This window comes from Salmo salar, chromosome 02 (genome assembly GCF_965601325.2).
Source record: "Salmo salar chromosome 02, fSalSal1, whole genome shotgun sequence".
Taxonomy (NCBI): Eukaryota; Metazoa; Chordata; class Actinopteri; order Salmoniformes; family Salmonidae; genus Salmo; species Salmo salar.
This window is the reverse complement of record NC_138292.1, coordinates 27,555,500-27,567,342: the sequence shown is the minus strand read 5'-3', so window position 1 is coordinate 27,567,342 and position 11,843 is coordinate 27,555,500. Positions and strand designations below refer to the sequence as shown.

The following is an 11,843-nucleotide window of genomic DNA, read 5'->3' as shown; positions in this document are numbered from 1 at the left end:
AGAAGTCATGCATAGGACTCAGCCTTCATCTTCATCTTGATGTCTGGAGACATCTTGACACATAAAGTTGAGAAGTCTTGAGTTGAGACACTTAGCGACTAGATAGTAGGCCTATCAGGTTATAAAAACAAATGAGAGGCAGTGCACTACAGTAACTGAAGTCGTGTTTTGGGGTCACATGTCATCAACACAATAATAGCCTACAATCTCGGCTGCATTCTATACCTTCAAATTTTGATCAAAGGTGCTGTCCATTCACTTTTTTCTCAACGGGGGTGATTGGGTCTGGCAGCATAGCACTTGACTTGCCTTCAGCAAAGAAAGATTTACTAGAAAACCTATTACTTGAAAAACACTTCTATTCACGCTGTCCCATCGGCAGTTGTTTCTTTCACACAAGTAGCCTCCATCATATGCCCGTAAGTGGACGACCACTGCAACCTGATGCTACAGAATTAAAGATGCCTGGCTAGCCAAATTCCTTGCTCCGGCGAAACGCTACGCCACGCCCACTGACGTCGGTTAGTAGGAACAATGGAGCTGAATAATTCAGTTTGTCATCAGGCAAACATTAAAGTGATGCTCCAGAACTTTTGGATAATTTCAGCCAGTAGTTTTGAATGTAGTGCTCACAAGCCAAAATGGGTACACATTTTTTGTTTACTATGTAATCCAATGGTGTACTTTGTCATTAATTTCATAATATATGTTACATTTTTGCAATTTGTATGAAATGTTATGAATCCACATCGTACAATATTTTACACATGTGTTGTGCTTAAGATCCCGGACTGCATCTTTAACTTAATCACATGTATTTCACTCTTCTGTTTATCCCACTGGATCTTGTCTTGGACTATGTCCTGTTTTCTCCGTCTATGTCCACCAACGCTATCATGTTTCCTCACCATTCAGACCTAATTGAAATGTTTTAATCAGCGATATCAGACACTTAAAGATATAGAAAGTCTTGTCAGAAGCTAGCAGATTCATTACTTAACAACAACAGCTGCAAATTTACTTTCCTTGCTTTGTCGAACAACACTATCATGAATCTAGCAAAAAAAATGTGTGGGTCAGAGTGACGGATTTATTTTGTTTCATAGCACAAATGTTTATTAGCACGTTTCTCACATTGGCTTTATCAACCCCCTGGCAAGTGCAGGGGTTTGCCTAGCAACACCTGCCTCAGATGGAGTCAAAGTCTGCATAGCACGATACATTCCCATGATTTGTGAATCAGTTTGAATCAGTTCAGATCGAACAGCTAACGCCACAGCCGACAGCTAAAATGACTTTGAAAAAATATGATTTCTGCTAATAGGATGAAGTATCTAACAAAATAACTACATTATTGCTTTCACTAATCATAAACTATTTACATATAATAGAAATTTCAGTACATTTGTGGACAAAATTCTTACTTAGCCTACTCAACCTTGAATTAGTCTTGATACCATACCTGGAGAGTGATGAATCATATTTTATATGTTAAAAAGTTATAAAAAGCATTATCCGAGGAAAGGAAACAAATAACAAATATTTTAGATTCAATCAGAAGTAGCCTTATGCTCTGTTGTTGTTGTTTGAAATCAACCTTTGCTCATTTCCTTTCAGTGCCATGATAACTCTGCATCATAAATATTTTCCTTGGGAACTGATGGATTCAACAGAACAGGCTGTTCTCATTGGGATGAATCCAAGATAACTGACATTGCCCAATACCAGCTTACTGAGTTTCAGCCTCACGGCTAGAGGGTAATGCCAAGAACCAACGCCATAGCCTGTGACAGCTTGTTCATTTCATTTTCCATGTGAAGTTGCGTTGAAGAATTGCTTTGTGACAACAGTGTAGCTTCCTAGTCAGCACCTATTGCTGACAATGGCATGTGGCACTGAATTATGACATAATCAATTTTGACTGTTCTTTTCCTGAATCATTGACAGTACATTTTCAAAGCTGGAAAGAGGGAAAGTTTGTACAGTGGCTTGCGAAAGTATTCACCCCCCTTGGCATTTTTCCTATTTTGTTGCCTTACAACCTGGAATTAAAATAGATTTTGGGGCGTTTGTATCATTTGATTTACACAACATTCCTAGCACTTTGAAGATGCAAAATATTTTTTATTGTGAAACAAACAAGAAATAACACCAAAAAACAGAAAACTTGAGCGTGCACAACTATTCACCCCCCAAAAGTCAATACTTTGTAAAGCCACTTTTTGCAGCAATTACAGCTGCAAGTCTCTTGGGGTATGTCTCTGTATGCTTGGCACATGTAGCCACTGGAATTTTTGCCCATTCTTCAAGGCAAAACTGCTCAAGCTCCTTCAAGTTGGATGGGTTTCACTGGTGTACAGCAAGTCATTCCACAGATTTTCAATTGGATTGAGGTCTGGACTTTGACTAGGCCATTCCAAGACATTTAAATGTTTCCCCTTAAACCACTCAAGTGTTGCAAAAGCAGTATAATTAGGGTCATTGTCCTGCTGGAAGGTGAACCTCCGTCCCAGTCTCAAATCTCTGGAAAACTGAAACTGTTTTCCCTCAAGAATTTCCCTTTATTTAGCACCATCCATCATTCCTTAAATTCTGACCAGTTTCCCAGTCCCTGCCGATGAAAAACATCCCCACAGCATGACGCTGCCACCACCAGGTAGTGTTCTCGGGGTGATGAGAGGTGTTGGGTTTGCACCAAACATAGCGTTTTCCTTGATGGCCAAAAAGTTCTTACTGTCTCATAGACCCATCAGCCATGATTTATCAATGTATACTGAACAAAAATATATACGCAACATGTAAAGTGTTGGTCCCATGTTTCATGAGCTGAAATAAAAAATATGCACAAAAAGTGTATTTTTCTCAAAGTCTATGCACAAATTTGTTTACATCCCTGCATTTCTCCTTTGCCAAGATATTCCATCCACCTGACAGGTGTGGCATGTCAAGAAGCTGATTAAATAGCATGATCAGCATGCTGGGGACAATAAAAGGCCATAAATAAATATGCAGTTTTGTCACACAAACAATGCCACAGGTTTTGAGGGAGCGTGCAATTGGCATGCTGACTGCAGGAATATCTACCAAAGCTGTTTCCAGAAAATGTAATGTTAATTACATTTACCATAAGAGACCTCCAACGTCAGTTTAGAGAATTTGGCAGTACGTCCAACCGGCCTCACAACCACAGACCACGTGTAACCACACCAACCCAGGACCTCCACATCCGGTTTGCACCCCTGCCCAGTCATGTGAAATCCATAGATTAGGGCCTCATTTATTTATTGAAATTGGACTGATATCCCTATATAACTGTAACTGTATATTTTTGTTTAGTGTAGTTTTATTGGTGTTTTTATTCCTCCCTAAAACTATGATTAGAAGAAAATGATCACATCTAAATAGTCAGTTCTTAGTTTCGATGATTAATCTACCATGTTGTTATTAAAATGGTGTTAAGCAAAGATCACATTTAACAGAAAGGAACTAGATACACAACAACTTGCTTGTGAGACCCACAGCTGGTTTATGACAAATGTGGCATAAAATATTGTTTGTCCAAAGTGATGATTGGTGATCAGTAAAGACACACATCAACTTGTACAATTCTCTGTTTTCTTTAGAAAATGATCTAGATAACATGTATGGCATCGCTAAAAAGGCCTTGATGTTGAAAATATCTTAAATATATTCTTTACTACTCAAACCTGGTCAATCTGTTCAGTGACAAAATCAGTATTGTTAAAGGACAATGTAAAGAGAGGTCCATCTATTGCAAAACTTCCAGATGGCGTGCTAGTGTTGCCCAAAGACCTGTACAGATCTCCCTCTCCATCAGAGTACAAGTCTATCATGGAGTTTTTGATGATCGCCAAAGGAGTATGTTCAGATAAACAGGAGATTTTCGAAATCACTAAGGACTTGCCTAAAGTCTCCCAACCTATCCGTGTTAACTTCAGGGCATACAGTCTTATATCACACTCCTTCAGGGGTTGAAAGAGAAGAATAAATGAAGGACGTTGGAGGTAAAATGTAAAATCAGAGAAAATTATATCAGCAATGTGTAAATGGACAAAGGGAAAGGTGAAGGGAATTATTAATGTCTTTATAAAAGAGACTTTTAATTTTAACATAATTCTGGCTGTGAAAGTTATGTTGAGGGAGCTGTTAACATGTGGAAAGGATAAAGTTAATTGACAACATTTTCTGGATCAGTATCATAAACATCATGGTCAGTATATTCAACCTAGGAAAGTTTTTTATTGGCAAACCTCATGTAGGACGTCTAAGGTATTGTCATGGACATTAGCCGCTGCTGCGATACAAGGAAACAGAAGCTAATGTCTCCATCTAGTGGTGAAGCATCAAGATGGAAATTAATATGCCTTTCCTATACCCACATGTAACATTTTGACTGTGATGTGATCTGCAACGTAATAAATACATCAAATAATAAAAATTAATCCAAACAAAGGATTTATTTATGGGATCTCATCCCCCACCCATTCAGTATGTATTTTCACAGGTGTGTTTATTTCATTTCATTCACAGACAGACTTGCCTATAGTTGACATCAGTAACAAAATTCTAAAGGTTCTGTGTAATAGAGCCCCACGGTGGAGGTGTTATAACACCCATAAAACCTAGCGGTCAAACAGGGAAATGGTTCCAATCGTTTTTCCACCATTTTTCCAATAGGGAAATATGGGCTGTGTTCCATGTAGGCCTACCCTGGCAAGACGTTTTGAAAACCATATAAATATCTCTCGGACAAGTTGACTTTTATCAATATATTCATCATTATTTACTCTCAGTTTCGAAAATACTAATTATCATCAAAGTAGACATCATGCAAGACTGCAAATCCCTGCAAGCTCCTGCAGTCATATCTAGCCGACACCTTTTCTAACAAGTACTGTGCCAATTTAAAACTTGCACAAGACAGTTCACAGAATTGTCAATTTAAAGAAATGTAGCCAATTTATTAATTACTAAATTTAGCTAACATTAGATAGTTAATCCAGAGATCGTCCAAATTATCATGGTTTTTGTAGTTCTTTATGGTAGCCACGTTAGCAGCTAATTAGCATTCATAGATTTTTTGGGGGGGTAAATACAGGCAAATATATTGATAAAAGTCACATTTACACGGTTGTCAAAACGTCACGTCAGGGTATGCCTACACAAAACACAGCCCTTATTTTAAGTGTTTCTTAATCCCCTACGGAAAAATGAATGGTGGAAAAACTATTGGAACCATTTCCCTTTTTGACCACTAGGTTTTATGGGTATTATGACTCATACTGTGGTACTCTACTAATTCATTTCTGTGGTAATGTTGTATGCAGTTAAACATCTATGGCACAAGGTGCCATCGCGAACATACAGTTACTATGGAAAAACAGCTTGGTATTTGTACACTATACACTGAGTGTACAAAGCATTAGGAACACCTGCTCTTTCCATGACAGACTGACCAGGTGAATCGAGGTGACAGCTATGATCCCTTATTGATGTGAGTTGATGAATCAACTTCAATCCGTTTAGATGAAAGTGAGGAAACAGGTTAAATAAGAATGTTTAAGCCTTAAGACAATTGAGACATGGATTGTGTATGTGTGTCATTCAGAGGGTGAAAGGGCAAGACAAAATATTTAAGTGCCTTTGAACTGGGTATGGTAGTACACTGCTGGGTTTTTCATGCTCAACAGTTTCTTGTGTGTATCAAGAATGGTCCACCACCCAAAGGACATCCAGCCAGCTTGACACAACTGTGGGAAGCATTGGAGTCAACATGGGCCAGCATCCCCGTGGAACGCTTTCAACACCTTGTAGAGTCCATGCCTTGACGAATTGAGGCTGTTCTGAGGGCAAAAGGGGGTGTAACTCAATATTAGGAAGGTGTTCCTAATGTTTGTACACTCAGTGTAGTTGCCCCACTATGCAGAGCACTGCTGTCAAAATCCAGTCAAATCAATCAAATCAAGTTTTAAATGTCACAAGAGGAATAAAATACAAAATAATGAAGCTATATACAGGGAGTACCAGAAACATAACACTGTGCATGGGTACGAGGTATTTGCATTTATGTACATAAAGGCAGGGGTAGAGTGACTAGGCATCACATTAGCAGAAGCTGAATGATCTCTAGAGGTCCCGTCCATGGTCCTCCTAGTTCAAGTTCAGTTACAGTTCCACACCTCTGTCCCACCTTCCCACATAGGAACCTTGGGCACCCTGGGCTACTGCTTCAGCCTTGAACCAGCACCCTTGTCTGGGGTGGAGTGAAACAACTTGTTCCTGGCCGTAGATACAGCAGATAGATGATTACCATGCCTCAAGGATTACCATACCTAGCCGAATGTAGTACTAAGATTTATTAAATATTGGCAGGGTGTGCTGTTTTGAAGCCACCGCACAGCCATTTTAATGCTATAAAATTAATTTATTAATGTCTACATTTGTTTTCGACAAGTATATTCTATTGCAGACACCATAATGCATACTTTTAAATTATATTAAGTGAACTGAACCTGAAAATTCTAAATCAAAATATAAAACAATATTCCTGAAAGCATTTTATTTTTATTTTTTACAAATGTTACTGCCCCCACTACAACAAATAAATACTTCAATACATGTCATTTTGTCCTTGAAACATTTTTTGAAATATAGTATAATTCCATTAATTCCTATGGAGGACTGCTCCTTCTGGGGAGTACCAATATGGTAGCCAGTAGCTTCAAAGCCTCTCATTGGCCACTACATAGCATTAGGAATTCAGGGTTTATACACATCATTGTCTACTAAGGCCTTGCTGATCACACAGCCACACAATGAGTCTCAACAGAGCTTTGCAGGTTTTTTTCAGGAAGCTGATAAAGCATGGGCACACACACCTGTCTTATCTATCCTTATCTAACTCACTTTATTGTGCTGGCAGGCCAGATCCTGTTTCATGGGTAAACATTTGTCTTTTTTAAACAGTCTGACGTTATACCCCACTATTAAAAAGGCACTGCCTCTGAAATATGGCTGCACAGTTCTCTAGTCATGGTTCACATGGTTCATATTCACTAATCAATGGGTTGGTTGTTTAGCAACAACACTGACGTGTGCTCAACTATGGGACAAAAAAGATGGGGTTGGCTTAGAATTTTCACAGCATATAAACACATTTTGGTCTCCAATGTTTATTGAAAACAAATAGGCATACATTTGCACAATGAGCACTATTTGTCTCTCAAAACATACACTACAGTTCAAAAGTTTGGAGTCACTTAGAAATGTCCATTAAAATAACATCAAATTGATCAGAAATAAAGTGTAGACATTGTCAATGTTGTAAATGACTATTGTAGCTGGAAATGGCTGATTTTTAATGGAATATCTACGTAGGTGTACAGAGGCCCATTATCAGCAACCATCACTCCTGTGTTCCAATGGCACATTGTGTTAGCTAATCCAGGTTTATCATTTTAAAAGTGTTGGCATGTGGACTAATATGTTGTTGAATTGTGTTCTTACACTGGTACAGTCATGCCCTATGAGAGATGTATGACTGCGCATGTGCGAAAATAAATAAAGTGCATTTTCCCCCGTTCTGGTTAAAACACCAATGATGAACATGTGTGTTTATTCCTCCGTTAAGTAAACCGGTATTCCTGTCCTGAAGATGTCAGCACCAACAGGTTATGGGCCCAGGAGGGAACATGGAAGCCGATGGAATAGATTATATTTCGACGGAGATGAAAAAAACTACGAGTTATGGGAGACAAAGTTTTTGGGGCACTTGCGTTTGCTTGGGCTAAAGGCCGCCATATTGAGCGTGGATGAAGATGAAGAAGACGGAGAGAAAAATGAAGAAGCCTACGCCGAATTGATACAGGTTTTGGATGATAAAAGTCTTTCCCTGATAATGAGAGAAGCAGCAGATGATGGGAGAAACATGTGTTGAGGTACTTGAAGGGAACAATGAATCAGGAGTTGTGTAACAAAAAGGGGGTGGAAAAACTCAACCTCGTAGCATATAGTGATGCTGATTGGGCAGCAGATCAAAGTGACAGACGAAGCATAACAGGGTATTGTTTTAGTTTAACTAAATGTGGACCTGTCATTTCATGGAGGTCTAAGAAGCAGCCAACAGTAGCTTTATCTACATGTGAAGCAGAGTACATGGCACTGGCTGCTACTACACAAGAAAGTTTGTACCTTGTACAGTTATTGGGCGAGATGGATAGTGAGTGCCAATATACACCAGTAACAATCTTTGAAGATAACCAAGGTGCAATTGCTCTGTCAAAGAACCCAGTATGTCGTCAGAGATGTAAACATGTCGACATCAGATATCATTTCATTCGATCTGCACTCAGTGATGGTAAAATAAGTATTGAATATTGTCCAACGGCAGACATGGCTGCAGATGTTTTGACTAAACCTGTAACGAAGTTCAAAAATGAAAAATTCTTGGGTTACATGTTTGGAATATAAACTGACATTTGTGAGATGAATAACTGTAAGCTAAATGTGTTGATAAAGTTAGGTTGAATACGACTTGTACAGTATAAGAGCAAGTGGGGGTGTTGGCATGTGGACTAATATGTTGTTGAATTGTGTTCTTACACTGGTACAGTCATGCCCTATGAGAGATGTATGACTGCGCATGTGCGAAAATAAATAAAGTGCATTTTCCCCCGTTCTGGTTGAAATACCAATGATGAACATGTGTGTTTATTCCTCCGTTAAGTAAACCGGTATTCCTGTCCTGAAGATGTCAGCACCAACAAAAAGGCTAATTGATCATTAGAAAACCCTTCTGCAATTATGTTAGCACAGCTGAAAACACCTCCCACGAAGGTTTTCTCCAACTCTAACTGCCGCTGTTCTCGTTCTTTTTCTTTTTCTGCCTCAATTTTACACATCTCCAACTGGAGATTCTCTCGCCTAATTTGGGCTCTCTTTTCCGCCTCCAGTTGGAACTGTATCGAACGGACATCCCTCCTGGCATCACCGGTTGACAGTGGGGAGAGGGGATCAAACCGGGCAATGTGGCTGGAGCTTTAGCCTCGCCCTCAGACACCGACGGGCTTACCGGAGCCACAACATCCCTTACAGGGGTAGTAGGCTCAGGCAGCGGTAACACAAGCACCTGCTCTTCTAAAAAAACATTTAACACCAGGTTTTTAACCTCCGCCTTAACTAAACTGTGCGAAATAGACAATGAATAATGGTCTGCCAAGGTCATTAAATCAATTTTACGATATTTGTCAAACACCTCCCACGAAGGTTTATCCAAAAAGGATTTCACATCAAAAGTAGCCATCTTAAACTACTACACCAAAACACAAGAGCCAACCAATAGCAAACAATAATGATATGACGCTCAACACTGAACTAACCACTATAACAATCTGCATGAGCGGCATGGGTGTCAGTAATGACAAATCCCGGATGAGCCCCCACTTATGTTACGAATACTCTTTGGCCCTGCAGTCTAGGGGGGATGGCAACGAGACACGTAACATAAATCATGCAAATTTATAATAGTTAAAAAGTAACAGTGAGAACTAATAACCACAGACAAATTAAGTTTACCGTCAAACTCTATAGGTTTATTGCTAAACACACGGTAATGGGGTGTGAGAAAAGGGGCTGAGCTGGGCCCAAGCAAAGAAACAATAATCCAAAAACACCCCTAAGCTAGTCTAGCCTACTTCAATAACAGCTAGCTAACTAACCAAAAATACAGTGGGTGGTCCGCCCAGTTCTAACTAGGGTACTTAGACAAAGTATTCCTACGGGTAATGTATGCCAATGGGCGACTTGTCTTGGTACCCCCTTTTCCCACCAACAAACAAACAGTCAACACTTTAACCAAAAACAATACTCACAGGCTGACGGACAAAGTGACATGTAGTTGCAATGAGAGAGAGGGCCGTCTTCCTACGGCCCTACAGACCGCAGAGGCCCTGTTTACACACGTCTTCCGGCACTATGGGGTGCCTGAGGACATAGTTTCTGATCGGGGTCCCCAGTTTACGTCCCGGGTATGGAGGGCATTTATGGAGCGTCTGGGGGTCTCAATCAGCCTGACCTCGGGTTTTCACCCCGAGAGTAATGGGCAGGTGGAAAGAGTTGGTACCAGGACCGGCCAGGTGAGTGGGCGAGGTTTGTCCCATGGGCCGAGATGGCCCAGAATTCGCTCCGCACTCTTCCACTAACATGTCACCGTTTCAGTGCGTGTTGGGTTATCAGCCGGTCCTGGTACCATGGCATCAGAGCCAGACCAAAGTTCCTGCGGTGGAGGAATGGGTGCAGAGCTCAAAGGAGACCTGGAGAGCCGTCCAGGAGTCTCTTAAACGGGCTGGTGGGCGGCAGAAGGTGAGCGCTGACCGCCACCGTAGTAAGGCTCCAGTGTTCGCGCCGGGGTACCGGGTCTGGCTCTCGACCCGAAACCTGTCCCTCCGCCTGCCCTACCGGAAGCTGGGCCCACGGTTTGTAGGGCCATTTAAAGTCCTGAGGAGAATAAACGAGGTATGTTATAGGTTACAGCTTCCCCCTTACTATCGTATTAACCCCTCGTTTCATGTATCTCTCCTCAGGCCGGTGGTAGCTGGTCCACTGCAGGACGCTGAGGTGCGGGAGGTCCCTCCGCCCCCCCTGGGCATCGAGGGGGCACCGGTGTATACTGTACGGTCTATCCTGGATTCCAGGCGTCGGATGGGGGGCCTGCAGTACCTCGTGGATTGGGAGGGGTACGGTCCAGAGGAGAGGTGCTGGGTACCGAGGGGGAACATCTTGGACCCATCCTTGTTGAGTGAGTTCCACAACCGCCGTCCGGATCGCCCTGCGCCTCGTCCTCCGGGTCGTCCTCAAGGCCGGCGTCGGCACACTGCGGGAGCCGCGCGTCGGGGGGGGGTGGGGTACTGTCACGACTTCCACCGAAGGTGGCTCCTCTCCCTGTTCGGGCGGCGCTCGGCGGTCGTCGTCACCGGTCTATTAGCTGCCACAGATCCTTTTTTCCTTTTCGTTTGATCATGTCTGTTTTGATTGTTCACTCACCTGTGTCTTGTTTAGGTTGTTTTAGTTTGGGTATTTATTCTCGCCCTACCCACTCTGTTTCGTTCGGGTTTGTTGGCGTTTCCCTGTCTGTTATTTTGGGTGACGTTAGTTTGTTCATTTTATTTCATTCAGGTGTTTTCACTAGTATTTTGTCTTAGTGGATTTAAGGACTTATTTTGTTCGGTACCTGTATGTTTTTGGATGAACTTTATTAAATACGCTTTTCTACGTATTTACTCCTCTCCTGCGCCTGACTTCCACACCCACCACTCGTAGAGAGAACTGACAGTTGTCCTGATTTAAAGAAGCAATAAAAATGGCCTTCTTTAGACTAGTTGAGTATCTAGAGCATCAGCATCAGTAGACACTCTAATGTACTTGTCCTCTTGCTCAGTTGTGCACCGGGGCCTCCCACTCTTTCTATTCTGGTTAGAGCCAGTTTGCTGTGTTCTGTGAAGGGAGTAGTACACAGCGTTGTATGAGATCTTCAATTTCTTGGCAATTTCTTGCATGGAATAGCCTTAATTTCTCAGAACAAGCATAGACTGACGAGTTTCAGGAGAAAGATCTTTGTTTGTAGCCATTTTGAGCCTGTAATCGAACCCAGAAATGCTTAAGCTCCAGATACTTAACTAGTCTAAAGGCCAGTTTTATTGCTTTTTTAATCAGGACACGTTGGAGCCTATAGGCTATAGACTATGGATCATTTGATTGAGACCACACTAAATTGCCTATAGATTGGTTAGCTGACAACTTCACAAAAACAATGTGCATGTTCACTC

The 11,843-nt window shown here is 41.4% G+C and overlaps 1 long non-coding RNA gene across 1 annotated transcript; it reads left to right on the top strand.

The window, feature by feature from the left end:
* The first annotated feature begins 7,490 nt into the window (after window positions 1–7,490).
* LOC106578627 (uncharacterized) lies at window positions 7,491–11,293 on the top strand. The gene is made up of 2 exons (XR_001322492.3): window positions 7,491–7,958; window positions 10,602–11,293. It is a non-coding gene; the product is annotated as an uncharacterized LOC106578627 (long non-coding RNA).
* Window positions 11,294–11,843: the final 550 nt, after the last annotated feature.